Source organism: Delphinapterus leucas, chromosome 7, assembly GCF_059928025.1.
Source record: "Delphinapterus leucas isolate spDelLeu-1000000601 "Yukka" chromosome 7, BTC_Dleu_Yukka2, whole genome shotgun sequence".
Lineage (NCBI taxonomy): Eukaryota > Metazoa > Chordata > Mammalia > Artiodactyla > Monodontidae > Delphinapterus > Delphinapterus leucas.
In genome coordinates this window covers 75,215,406-75,228,267 of record NC_143135.1, presented here as the reverse complement: position 1 = coordinate 75,228,267, position 12,862 = coordinate 75,215,406, and positions in this window count along the sequence as shown.

Here is a 12,862-nt window from a genome sequence, read left to right as displayed (position 1 = left end):
GATCTCCATCTTTCTTCCCAACCTACCACATCCAGGGATGACATTTAAAATATTTAACAACTTGGGCTTCCCTGGTGGCGCAGTGGTTGAGAGTCCGCTTGCTGATGCAGGGGACACGGGTTCGTGCCCTGTTCCGGGAAGATCCCACATGCCGCAGAGCGGCTGGGCCCGTGAGCCATGGCCGCTGAGCCTACGCGTCCGGAGCCTGTGCTCCGCAACGGAAGAGGCCACAAGAGTGAGAGGCCCACATACCAAAAAAAAAAAAAAAAAAAAAAAAAAAAATTAACAACTTGGTATGGCATGGGCTCACTACTCATCAATCAGATTGGGCAACGGCTGTCAAAACAGTTTGAACTTACCAGTGCCTATCACCAGAATAAAAGCCCTGAACTTACCTCCAAAAATGCCTGTATCAAGAGTATTTTTTCCCTTGGCTTTGTTTGTTTGTTTGTTTTTAAGTGAAAAATTGGGCGGAGATTCATATATGCTTGAAACCTGGTGATGCTGAGGTAGCACATGTGGGACCATGAACTGATAAATTAACTGAAGTAATACAAGAAGAAGCCAAAGGAAATTCTGAGAATGTTGAGTTCTTATGAATCTGCTGAATCTTGGAGAGGTCACAGGAGTCTACAGGGCATGGAAACTGGAGGTTCCAGTCTATCTTTCTGACATCTCAAGAGACAAGAAGTAGCTGACATCTGGATTGCATGCTATGCCCACATGCAAGATACTTCAGCACTTTCTTTCTCAATGTTTGAAAAGAGTATTATTACAAAAAGGAAACACCAAGAGAAATACTGCTTAGAATGTTTTAAATCTACCAGAGGATCTCAGAATCTGTACATCCATTGGTTGATATCTTTTGTTGGGTCTCTACAATAGAAAAGGGAATATATAGAACATTTTGCATAGTTCTGGGTTTCCTCCAGATTAGAGTCAAAATAAGTAAATTTAAAGATGACTTTCTGTAGGCCAGACAAGTACAGACCCACTTCCATCATTTCCTAGATGACCATCTTCTATATATTCTCCTGTCCTTCATGTTGCCCCATACTTCACTATTTACATTTTCTTCTCTTGAAAGCTGGAACTGGGTGACTATGGCATGGCTAATACTTGATTCCAAGACTCTTAATTTAGTTCAAATATTATATTTCATTTTTTAACAGAATGATGCTTTTTAAAATTCTGAACTGACAATTGGTTTACAATACCATGGGACCTGTGTGTATAAGGATAGTTACTTACAAGTTCAGAAGTTTAATGAAGTCTTTTATTCTTCTATGAGAATATAAAGAGCAAACCCAAAACTTAATCTTGGATTTTAAATAATAATATTTTTAAGAATATTGAAAATATTTAGTCTGTTGAGTCAAGAGCAGAATATTTAAAAATCAAATTGTGATGTTTATGATTTCATTTATGATTTATTTGTTAGATCTTTAAGTTCAATCTTGGAGGGTTATATTCCAAGAACCTAATACTCTGAGAATGTCTGACATTTTGTGTATAATTTAATACTTACTTGGTTAGCTTTTGATCTATTGATCAATTTATTTGTTAATTCATTCAGTTATTTATACAGATATTCAGGAAGGTTGCTAATGATTAACTTGCAATTTAAATATCTCTAGAGGATAAGAAGAGAAAAAAGCTGAGTTCAATGGGGTCATGTGTGGGTCTTAAATAACTGCACAGAGGAGTAAGTAAGATATTTGACATGGATCAGCCTCATAAAACTTCCTGACAAACAACTTAAAACAATTCCTCAATAAAGTTTGTCATCAGGATCACCTTCAAATACATGAAAGACAAAATCTTAACTTATTTCTGTGGCATGGAAGGGGCAATTATATATATAGGGCAACTGCACTTTACTTGTGGGAAAAATGTAAAACTATTTATGCCAGTATATTTAGCATTTTTATTGCTAGTATAATAAAAATACAAAAAACTACATAAAAATGTTTATGTCAGTAATTGAAATGCAGCCTATATTATTATACAGGTCAGAAAGTGTTTAGACAGTAATATCTTAATATGCTGCTGTAAGGATGTGGGAGTGCAGAAACTCTAAATAATGTTGTACAAGAAAGGTTTTACCACCCAATTTACAAAGGGAGAGATTGGTAAATTCCCCTTAGGGTAAAAATGAAAAGGGGGCCTAATCATTTCTTTATTGGCCAAGCTTCTCCCCAAGGAGGGCCTAACTTTTTTGAAAAGTCCAAGAGAATTTACTATATTATATATGGCCTTTGGCCATATTACATTTGATACATTCTATATTTCCAATTTAAATGCACATTTCTTTTGTGGGGAAAGGCATTAAGTCGATGTGGAAAACTATGATCTTGTTCCATGCAAATATGGAACTTAAAGTTATAATTGTGAGAAACAAACATCTCACTTACACTGTAAGAGGTGAGGTTAATAGATAAGCTGGTTAATTAATTGAAAGGCCAAAGTGAATTTTGTCTAGGCCAGCTTCAATGCAAACTTTGATAGCACAAATAGTTCAATTCAGCTTGCTAACCACAAGCAGAAACAGATGCTCCGGGCTAAAGAGTGCTCACAAAAGATTTTAATGAGATGAAAATGTATGAATATAAATTGCACCTTATCTCTGATGCTTTAAGAGTGAATTTTCTCAGGGATTATCTTTAGAAAGATATTGTTGCTGTATGAGCATAAATGCTCACGCTCAGTTTCACTTACTGCAAGTGATATTTCTATTTCTTCTGTCTCCTAAGGAATAGCTTATATGGTATAATTAGTTAGATTTTGGCAATAAGCAGTCTTTTTAGGGAAACATAATTTAATATATTATCTTTTTTTTTTTTCTTCACTAATGGAAGAGGTAAGAGTGGCTCTTAGGTACCAGGTAGAATAGAACACCCTCAAGTCTGTCAAACTTCAGTCACACAATTTCGGGAACCCGTATATCAATCTGATGGAGTTATGATATTGCTACAATGACTGCTTACAGGTTTGTGCTCTACAGCTAAACTGAAATCGTAGTTAAGGTATAAAAAATATAAGGACTGAAATTCTTTTCTCTCACTTTCAAGGAAACATTTCGTATTTAGATGTAGGATCAATATTTAACATTATGTTAAAAGCTCCAAATATTTTGTAGTGAAGAGACTCAGAATATTAGTGTAGAGAGGAAAATTTCTCAAAGTAAATAATTTCAACATAGATTTACACTTACTAGGGAAATTAAATTATTTCTATGCAAATTTTAAAAGTTTTTCATTTCTCTGGGTACGGGCTAAACCACTGTAACTGAGATGTGAGAATTAAAGGTTTTTTTGTTTGTTTGGTTTTTTCTCATGTATCTATCCAAAGGTGGGCAGGCTTTTTGAGGCTACTTGGGTGTACTATCCTTGACTTTTGACTTTCACTTGTGTATCTGTGGCAGGTGGTTCAGTTTCTACCACCTTCCAGCTAGTAGGAAGGAGAAAGGGAGCAGGGAAGTCAACATCCTACAGTTTTAAGGTCAAGAACCATATCCATATCTCATTGACCAGAGTACAGTTATATGGCTACACTTAGCTATGAGGGAGTCTGGGTGTGGTGGCAGCCTCTAAGCCAGACCCCGATGACTCTCACTGGGAACCAACATTAAATAATATATATATAACTAAAATGTACTTGCTTTAGATAAAAAAAAATGCATGTTAGATAAAAAGACAGCTGGAAAAATAAACTTAATATCCATTTGACCCACCCTTGAGAAAGTTCTTCTAGATTTAAGAGTGCTATCTGGTCCACTCAGCCTTGTACCTTCTTTCAAAATGCTTACTAAATTTTAAAAGATCTAGTGTCAATCTGGGAGTATCCTAGGAAGAGACACAGAAAATTTATCTGAAAAGAAAATATTGGACCACTGGGGTCTTAGGTGCTCTTCTTGAATATTTTAATACCAGCTGACATTTATTGAATATCTACAATGTGTCTTGCTCTGTTCGAAGTACTTACCACACAGTAACTAACTTTATCCTCACAAAGACCCTTTGAAGGGTTACTGCCATATTAGGGATGAAGAGATTAACACTTAGTGGGGTGAAATAGTTTCATATTAAATATTTAATAACTGAAGTTGATGGAGCATATAGGAATAAAATCTGTTAATTCTGAGACAGAATTAAAGCAAGAAAAAAGTGAGAATGAGGCAATAAGATAACAGATTCTAGTTTAGTATAGGAGCCTTTTGGAAAACATCAACAGAATGTAATAAATAGCAGAGTTGGCTGTCAAGCTGAGCAGAGAAAAATGTGATTCATAAACCATGAAAAGAGGTAACAGGGCAAAGAGCAGGACTGGGTCAGAGTTACACTTTTCGAAGAGAGAAAAGTTTCCAAGATGAAGCCACAGTTGTTCTTTTAAATTAAAATTAAATATTTCTAGGAAAACTTGACCAAGCAGTGGTCACTTTTGATTTTTTAAAAAAGCAAGATCTCTTAACCTTTCAAAATTCATCCTGGGTTGCCTTTCTGACAATGCCCTTGATAATGTCTCTCACCTCCACCAATGGAAGACTTCATCATCGCTTCCCCTCTCCTACCTCCAACTTCGGTGTGGTCCCATCCTTTCACTTATCACACTTGACTATATGTGTTTACATGACTGTCTTCCTTAATAGTTTATAAGTTCCTTAAAAGCCTTGCTCATGTCTTTTTAATTTGTGCTCCCTGCGCCTAACAAAATACTGAACATTCTCAATAAATGTTTATTGAATTGAATTAAATGTCTTTATTGCATATAGGAAGCAGTAGACATAAAACAGAAAAATCATCATATTTTTTTGAGCAAAGCTGAGAATCCTCTTTAACACAGATAGGTGCTGTCTATCATTAGAACTTGACCAAAAAATGAAAGCTATTTCACAAGGCAGCCACAGTAGGTCAGCAGTGCAGAAACTACTTGGCTGAGCACAGCAATATGGTTTTCGATCCTTAGCCAAAGCGTCTCAATTCACACTAAGACCACTGATGTACCCGTATAAGAAGGTCCATAGAAAACAGAATATTAAGCCTTTAGAAGAAAATTAAAAAAAGATTAGAAATTTGGGATAAAAATATTTGCTGATACTTCCGGGAGGATTATAAAAGTTTAGAGTCATTTTACATCGATCCCAGTGAAGTTTTATTTTTCCTCTAGCATTTAGAAAGTTATACCTTCTTTTCTTCAATTCTGTTTCACCACTGTCCTAATTAAGAAATTTATAAAAGAGTGAGTAGTGGGATGGCCAGCAATCTATGCTCATCAGGGAACCATTTCCAAACCAAGAACATACATTTCAGGTTTGCCAATATAAACACTTAATGAAGGAAATTTGCTGAAATGCCGAGAAAGGCTTATGTGTGTTTTCTCCTACCTTCGGTGTACAAGATCAATGATGGCAATCAATCAGCTACTTGGAAGGATTGATCTCTGTAATTGTGAAATTGAATAGTAAGGGAAATAAAGGCATAGAAGGCTAAAAATGATGCCTCCCTTAAACTTTTGGGATTTAGGTCTAAAAACAAACTTTTGCGTTGGCAGATATGTCAACTTTTCTTCACTTTCTCCGCATTGAGGGACAGTATTTGGCGTACTATCTTGTGCTTAAAAAGTCTCAGGCTTTCTGAATGCAGGGTTAACATCTCCATTTCAAAATTATAGCTGTTATGAACCTCTCCAATGCTGTTTAAAGGAAACACTACCCACTGTGTGTCCTACCTCCATAAGAAATGTGTTGCTCTCTTAATCTGTTGGTTTAGTTTGTTATAGCGTTATAATCTTTGTAAATCAGAGCAACTTTGTTTTGAAGAGTGATTAATGCTTATCTCTCCTCTGTGAAAAAGAGGTCAATTGGAAATAAGCAGTAGAACTGACAGTTGGTCACTTTGGTTTCAAATGGTAATTAAAGGAGCTCTAATGTTCTGGTCTGTTAGGTACTATCCTGGTGATGAGGTTTTGCTTTTATCAACTCAGAAGTCTTTTGAAATGTTGTGCTTTTTAACTCCTGTGTTGTAACATGTGAATTTTTTCTCTTTTAGAGGTGGAAGCTTTCATATTACATGCTAGGTTTGACCAAGGTATAAAAATCAGGATTAAAAAATGTTTTCATTTGTCTGTTTCAGTTTAAGTTATATTCATCATTCACCATTTCTTTATCACTATGCTGTATGTGTTTGAGTAATAGAATGAGAAGAATTATATGTATTTTAAGAAAATATCTGCTGAAAGATCAGCTGTTAACCTTATGGGGATTCCCTTGTGTGTTATTTGTTGTTTTTCCCTTGCTGCTTTTAATATGTTTTCTTTGTATTTAAATTTTGATAGTTTGATTAATATGTGTCTTGGCATGTTTCTCCTTGGATTTATCCTGTATGGGACTCTTTGTGCTTTCTGGACTTGATTAACTATTTCCTTTCCCGTATTAGGGAAGTTTCCAACTATAATCTCTTCAAATATTTTCTCAGTTCCTTTCTTTTTCTCTTCTTCTTCTGGGACCCCTATAATTCAAATGTTGGTGCATTTAATGTTGTCCCAGAAGTCTCTGAGACTGTCCTCAGTTCTTTTCATTCTTTTTTCTTTATTCTGCTCTGCAATAATTATTTCCACTATTTTATCTTCCAGGTCACTTATTCTTTTGCCTCAGTTATTCTGCTATTGATCCCTTCTAGAGTATTTTTAATATCATTTATTGTGTTGTTCATCGTTGCTTGTTTCCTCTTTAGTTCTTCTAGGTCCTTGTTAAATGTTTCTTTTGCACAGCAAAGGAAACCATAAACAAGACCAAAAGACAACCCTCAGAATGGGAGAAAATATTTGCAAATGAAGCAACTGATAAAGGATTAATCTCCAAAATTTACAAGCAGCTCATGCAGCTCAATAACAAAAAAAAAAAAAAAAAAAAAAAAATCCAAAAATGGGCAGAAGACCTAAATAGACATTTCTCCAAAGAAGATATACAGATTGCCAAAAAACATATGAAAGAATGCTCAACATCATTAATCATTAGAGAAATGCAAATCAAAACTACAATGAGATATCTCACACCGGTCAGAATGGTCATCAACAAAAAATCTAGAAACAATAAATGCTGGAGAGTGTGTGGAGAAAAGGGAACATTCTTGCACTGTTAGTGGGAATGTAAATTGATACAGCCACTATGGAGAACAGTATGGAGGTTCCTTAAAAAGCTAAAAATAGAACTACCATATGACCCAGCAATCCCACTACTGGGCATAAACCCTGAGAAAAACCATAATTCAAAAAGAGTCATGTACCAAAATGTTCATTGCAGCTCTATTTACAATAGCCAGGACATGGAAGCAACCTAAGTGTCCATCAACAGATGAATGAATAAAGAAGATGTGGTACATATATACAATGGAATATTACTCAGCCATAAAAAGAAACAAAATTGAGTTATTTATAGTGAGGTGGATGGACCTAGAGTCTGTCATACAGAGTGCAGTAAGTCAGAAAGAGAAAAACAAATACCATATGCTAACACATATATATGGACTCTAAGAAAAAAAAAAAAAGGTCATGAAGTACCTAGTGGTAAGACAGGAATAAAGACAGAGACCTACTAGAGCATGGACTTGAGGATATGGGGAGTGAGAAGGGTAAGCTGTGACAAAGTGAGAGAGTGGCATGGACATATATACACTACCAAATGTAAAATAGATAGCTAGTGGGAAGCAGCCGCATAGCACAGGGAGATCAGCTCGGTGGTTTGTGACCACCTAGAGGGGTGGGATAGGGAGGGTGGGAGGGAGGGAGATGCAAGAGGGGAGAGATATGGGAACATATGTGTATGTATAACTGATTCACTTTGTTATAAAGCAGAAACTAACACACCATTGTAAAGCAATTATACTCCAATAAAGAAGTTAAAAAAAAAAAAAGGAAAATATCTGTTGAAGTGGAAGGCTTTAATGTTATCCTGGATTTAGGCAAGAATCTCTTAAGCTTTTTATAATTGAAGTGCAGTCGATTTACAATGTTTCAGGTGTACAGCAAAGTGAATCACATATATATATATGTTCTTTTTCACATTCTTTTCCATTATAGATTATTACAAGATATGGAGTATAGTGCTGTGTGCTATACAGTAGGTACTTGTTGTTTATCTATTTGATATATAGTAGTGTGTATCTGTTAATCCTAAGCTTTCATTGAATTATTAAAGTAACTTACCCCATCATCTGCAAGTTATCTACACCTTAATATATGATTTTACAAATAACTAATAAATGGGTTTGATTCTTTTAGCACTGCCAAATAGCCAGTTGTTTCACAGCTCCCGTGCAGAACACTACTGAATGGCATCAATCCCTTACAATTACAAAGAACCTATTCATGGGCCACCTAACCATACAGAATGGTGTCCTACATGTAGGAAACAACCATTGTATAACTAATGTGAACCAGACCCTACCAAGACTTTATAGGCTCTTTATATAATTCTGTACTATAGCTAAGGACACCAAGATTAGAGAGGTTAAGTAACTTGCTCAGGTATCCACAGCTTTCATGGGGCAAAAAATTCAAGAGAAACAAGTTTTTTCCACTATTCTCTCCCAAGAACTTACAATTTAAGGAGGAAGACAAACAGCAAAATTATACAGTTATACTTCTTAATATCTAAACATTGTATTCATCATTTGTAATACTAGGAAAAATCTATCCCACAGGTTTGTCATAAAGATTAAATAAAAAATGTGTATGAGGGGAATGATTTATATTTGTTACATACACATACATAATCAGGCACAGGATTTTAAATGTCACATCTAATGTACAAATTCCTGATGTAATTGGATTCTTCAGCGTTCTTTCAAAATGATGTATCACTTTCCTCACCATACTGTTAACGAACAAAGCAATGAACTTCTCCTATCCTTCCCTTTGAGGTGCTTCACAGTGCATGTTGAAGGCAGCTGTCTAATTCTTACTACCCAAGGCACTTTGTACTGAGTTTAGCCACACAGGCTCATATAAAAGTGGCAGTATGTAAGGTCCTCTGTGAGACTGTGAGTTTCCTGAAGGCAGAAGCTATCATTCTGGTTGTTACAGTCCATTAACAGACAGTCTGAAACATTGAACAGGAGTGTGCCCAATATGTCAATATTTCCCATAATAATTTACATGAACATAATAAATCAAATTAGAGTAACTAGAAGTATTATCAAGGCAGAGAATTTCAGAAGAAGGAACACTAGCAAGGAGTGACAGATTCTAGGCTCTAGTCTAAATTTTTATCTCAACACAGCTGCTGACTTGCTACGAGACCTTGCACAAGTCACTAACACTTTCTTGAATTTATAGCTTGTTGATCTATCAAATAAATGTAAAAATATCTGCCTACCTATTTAAAATAAAGTTATAAATAATAACATTAAAATCTTTTAGAGTTAGAAAAGAACCAAGAGATTTCTTCCTTCTTACCACAACCCCATTTAAAGCTGCCATCCAAAAATACTGAGCTGACAAAATAGAGAAAATTATTAGTTATTGAGCCAAGATTTCTTGCTTCTCATTCCAGTCCTATATTTACTGTATTATCCTACCAGGAAAAAAATTACATGTTAAGTAAGCACAATCTTATTTAATGTAAGATTATTTAGAATTTAGTATAACTTCTAGAGTATGTTCCAAATATGAGGTATATATTTGAAACATACTCTAGAATTTACAAAACAATTGCATAACTGCTAATTGCCTTATAGGTTACCCATCCTCATTCTGACATTTTACAGGAGAAAACATTGGCTCAGTAAATTTAGAATGAATTAGCCAAAGTCACACAGCTCACAAGGGGCTGAGCTAGGACTTGGACTCACTATCCTGTCTTACACTTTGTTCAGCTTTGAATAGATGTTGAAGTACTTGCTGAATACGATGGTTGTGTTATATTCTAATTAAATGAGCTAATCTCGGTATTGTTGCCCATAACATTTAGGAGTAAAATTTTCCTTTTTTTTTCATTCATAGATCCTAATTTTTGCTATTGAAAGTATTATTTTCATCACTTGTAAACCATGAAATTAAGCTATTTTTCTCCTACTTAGTAAAAAGCTGTACCCTTAGTGGAGGAGAGCATGGAGGATTCATAAACAGAGGAAATGTCTCAGTCTTACTAGGCACATTTTTGCAAAATTAATTCAATGGAATATATAACAGTTTATAATACCAGACATTCACATAGCATCAGGATACAATACTATAAGTGTAATAGAAAGAAAATACTTAACTTGCCTTAAGGTAGAAAAATTTGTGGAATTCTCTTTCAGTAAAATTTTCCAAATTCCATATTTCCAATCCGACAAAAAGTCAAAAGTTTTTTAAGAGTTTATTTCTAAGCTATGAATTAGGTCTAAGAGGTGAAATTTCCTGATAGGTTAGGTTTAGGGCAAATTTATCTCTTAGTGGCCAAGTTCACTGCGTAAGGTAAGTGGTTATTCTGATACATGGTAAAAGTGTAAGAATATTTGTTTACACATGTCAATGAGGTAGCTAGGAAACTACAGGTGAACTTGGTTTTTCTAAAATAAACTCTGGTAAAGCAGAAATATGTCCTGTAAGTTTCAGGCATACTTATGTAGCTTGTATCACCTTAAGTAACACTAGGTGAATAAGGAAACAGAAGAGATTTTCATAATATAGAGAATACCAGAATTTAGTAATATAAAAAGAAAAAAAATCAGCAATTGACTTGGACAAAATATAATACTATAGTTACACTGAAAAAGAAACAGGTTATTCTGACCATTTAATGTTAACTTCCAACATACTGAAATTAGTGATTTACATAAGTTTATCTGATAGACACAAAACTATTATAATTGTTGTTGGCCTAATTAGAATTTCAAAGTTAAACTATTTCACATGATATTATTTCTTGATTATTTTATCTCAGTGAGTATTAACCTACACAATGTAGGTGGGCCTCATTCAATCAGTGGAAGACCTTAGAGAAAAGATTGATGTTTCCCAAAGAAGGAGAAATTCTCCTCAAGGCTGCAACATAGTTAACTCTGCCAAAGTTTCCAGCCTGCTACCCTGCGGAATTAGGACTCCAGACTGCAACATCAACTCTTGCTTGTTTTTCCAGCCTGCTGACCTGATCTACAAATTTTGGATTTGCCAGTCCTCACAATCACATGACACCATGAGACAATTCCTTAAAATCTCTCTCTCTCTCTCTCTCTCTCTCTCTCTCTCTCTCTATATATATATATATATATATATATACTATAACACATACACATATACAAAACCTATTCTGTCTCTCTGGAATGCCCTGACTAATATACTCTTCTACCCATATGCCTCCAAACCTATGAACCTAGGAATTTTTAACCTGTTAAACTGTAAACCACTCTAAATCCTTATGAAAGAGGCTGAGTGATACATTAATAAGCAAAATAAATAATAATGTAACACACATGAATATTCCAGGCATATTACTCTCACAGAATTCCAAAAACAAAGATAATACCCTGGGCTAAAATGCTTTTAGCAAATGTGGAATTCAAGTTGGAAACAATAAAATGGATAGAGTTCAAATAGATAAAAAATAAAATAATATGAAATATAGAGTGTTGCTGGTGAGCAGAAAACAACCTAGAACTGGGTTTGCCAGCTTACTTCTCATATTCAGAAAGGCAAGAGCAGGCCATTCTGTACGGGTTGATGGTTTATTTGGAGGGGCAGTCAGGGGAGATTAAGTATTATTAATACTAGACATTCATGTATCTTCAGTTAAGAACACTTCAAATTCACTCAGCCTTTGGTACATATCCAGCAAACATTTGCTGCCACTTCAGTGATACAGGTTATGCACTACACATGATGTCTGCTGAGGGTACAGCCAGGGGCTGAAATCCAGCCTGTGTCAGCTCTTCAAGCTGGGACTGCAAGCCCTAGGATGGAAGGGAGCCCCTTCTAATTGCCCCCAAGTTCCCGAGGTGCCAGAGGCCTCCCTGACACAAATATGCTCTTCAGCTTCTTTCTTCTCTTTTACTTCAAAAATGGATATCTCTGTTCCTATTCTCTTCATCTGACTTTCTCAGATTATGAAATAAATCTTATTTATGAGCTACATTGACAATGCTGTTACAATGTTTAAGCCTTAACAAGTAAGGTCATCTTCTATTGAACATGCACACATAGCAATTAATAAGATGAGTGTCTTAGTCTGTTCAGGCTGCTATAACAAAATACCACAGACTGGGTGGTTTACAAACAACAGAAATTTCTCTCTCACAGTTCTAGAGGCTGGAAGTCAGAGATCAGGGCCCTCTTCTTGGTTGCAAATTTCTCCTTGTGTCCTCACATGGTAGAAGGGGCGAGCTAGCTCTCTGGAGTCTCTTTTATAAAGGCACCTACACAAGGCCCCACCTCTTAACACCATCACACTGGACATCAGGATTTTAACATATGAATTTTGGTGGGACACAACATTCAGACCTTAGCAATGGGCAAATTCTTTCCATGTAACTACTCTGGGGTTTAGATTACTAAATTTTCTTACTTTTTTAGTATCCTTTATCTCTTATTCCTATACCCCTTTAAAGAAGGAAAAACTTCAATTCTTGTATTTCATATTTGTAAGGCTATGGAAGAACAGAAAACTAAACAAAACTTTTTCCTTTCCTGTTCCTTGAAAAACACTTTTGTTTTATAATTGGAATTATTCTCTCAAGGTCATTTAATATGACCAAATTATATTATCCTCCAACTTTTGAAACAATCTTATAGTATTTCATAATATTTGAAAATTGAGAGTGTATTTATCACCAAGTAAGGTTAAATTGCTAAGGGAAATAGCATTTGCCAAATGCCTAAAATATAA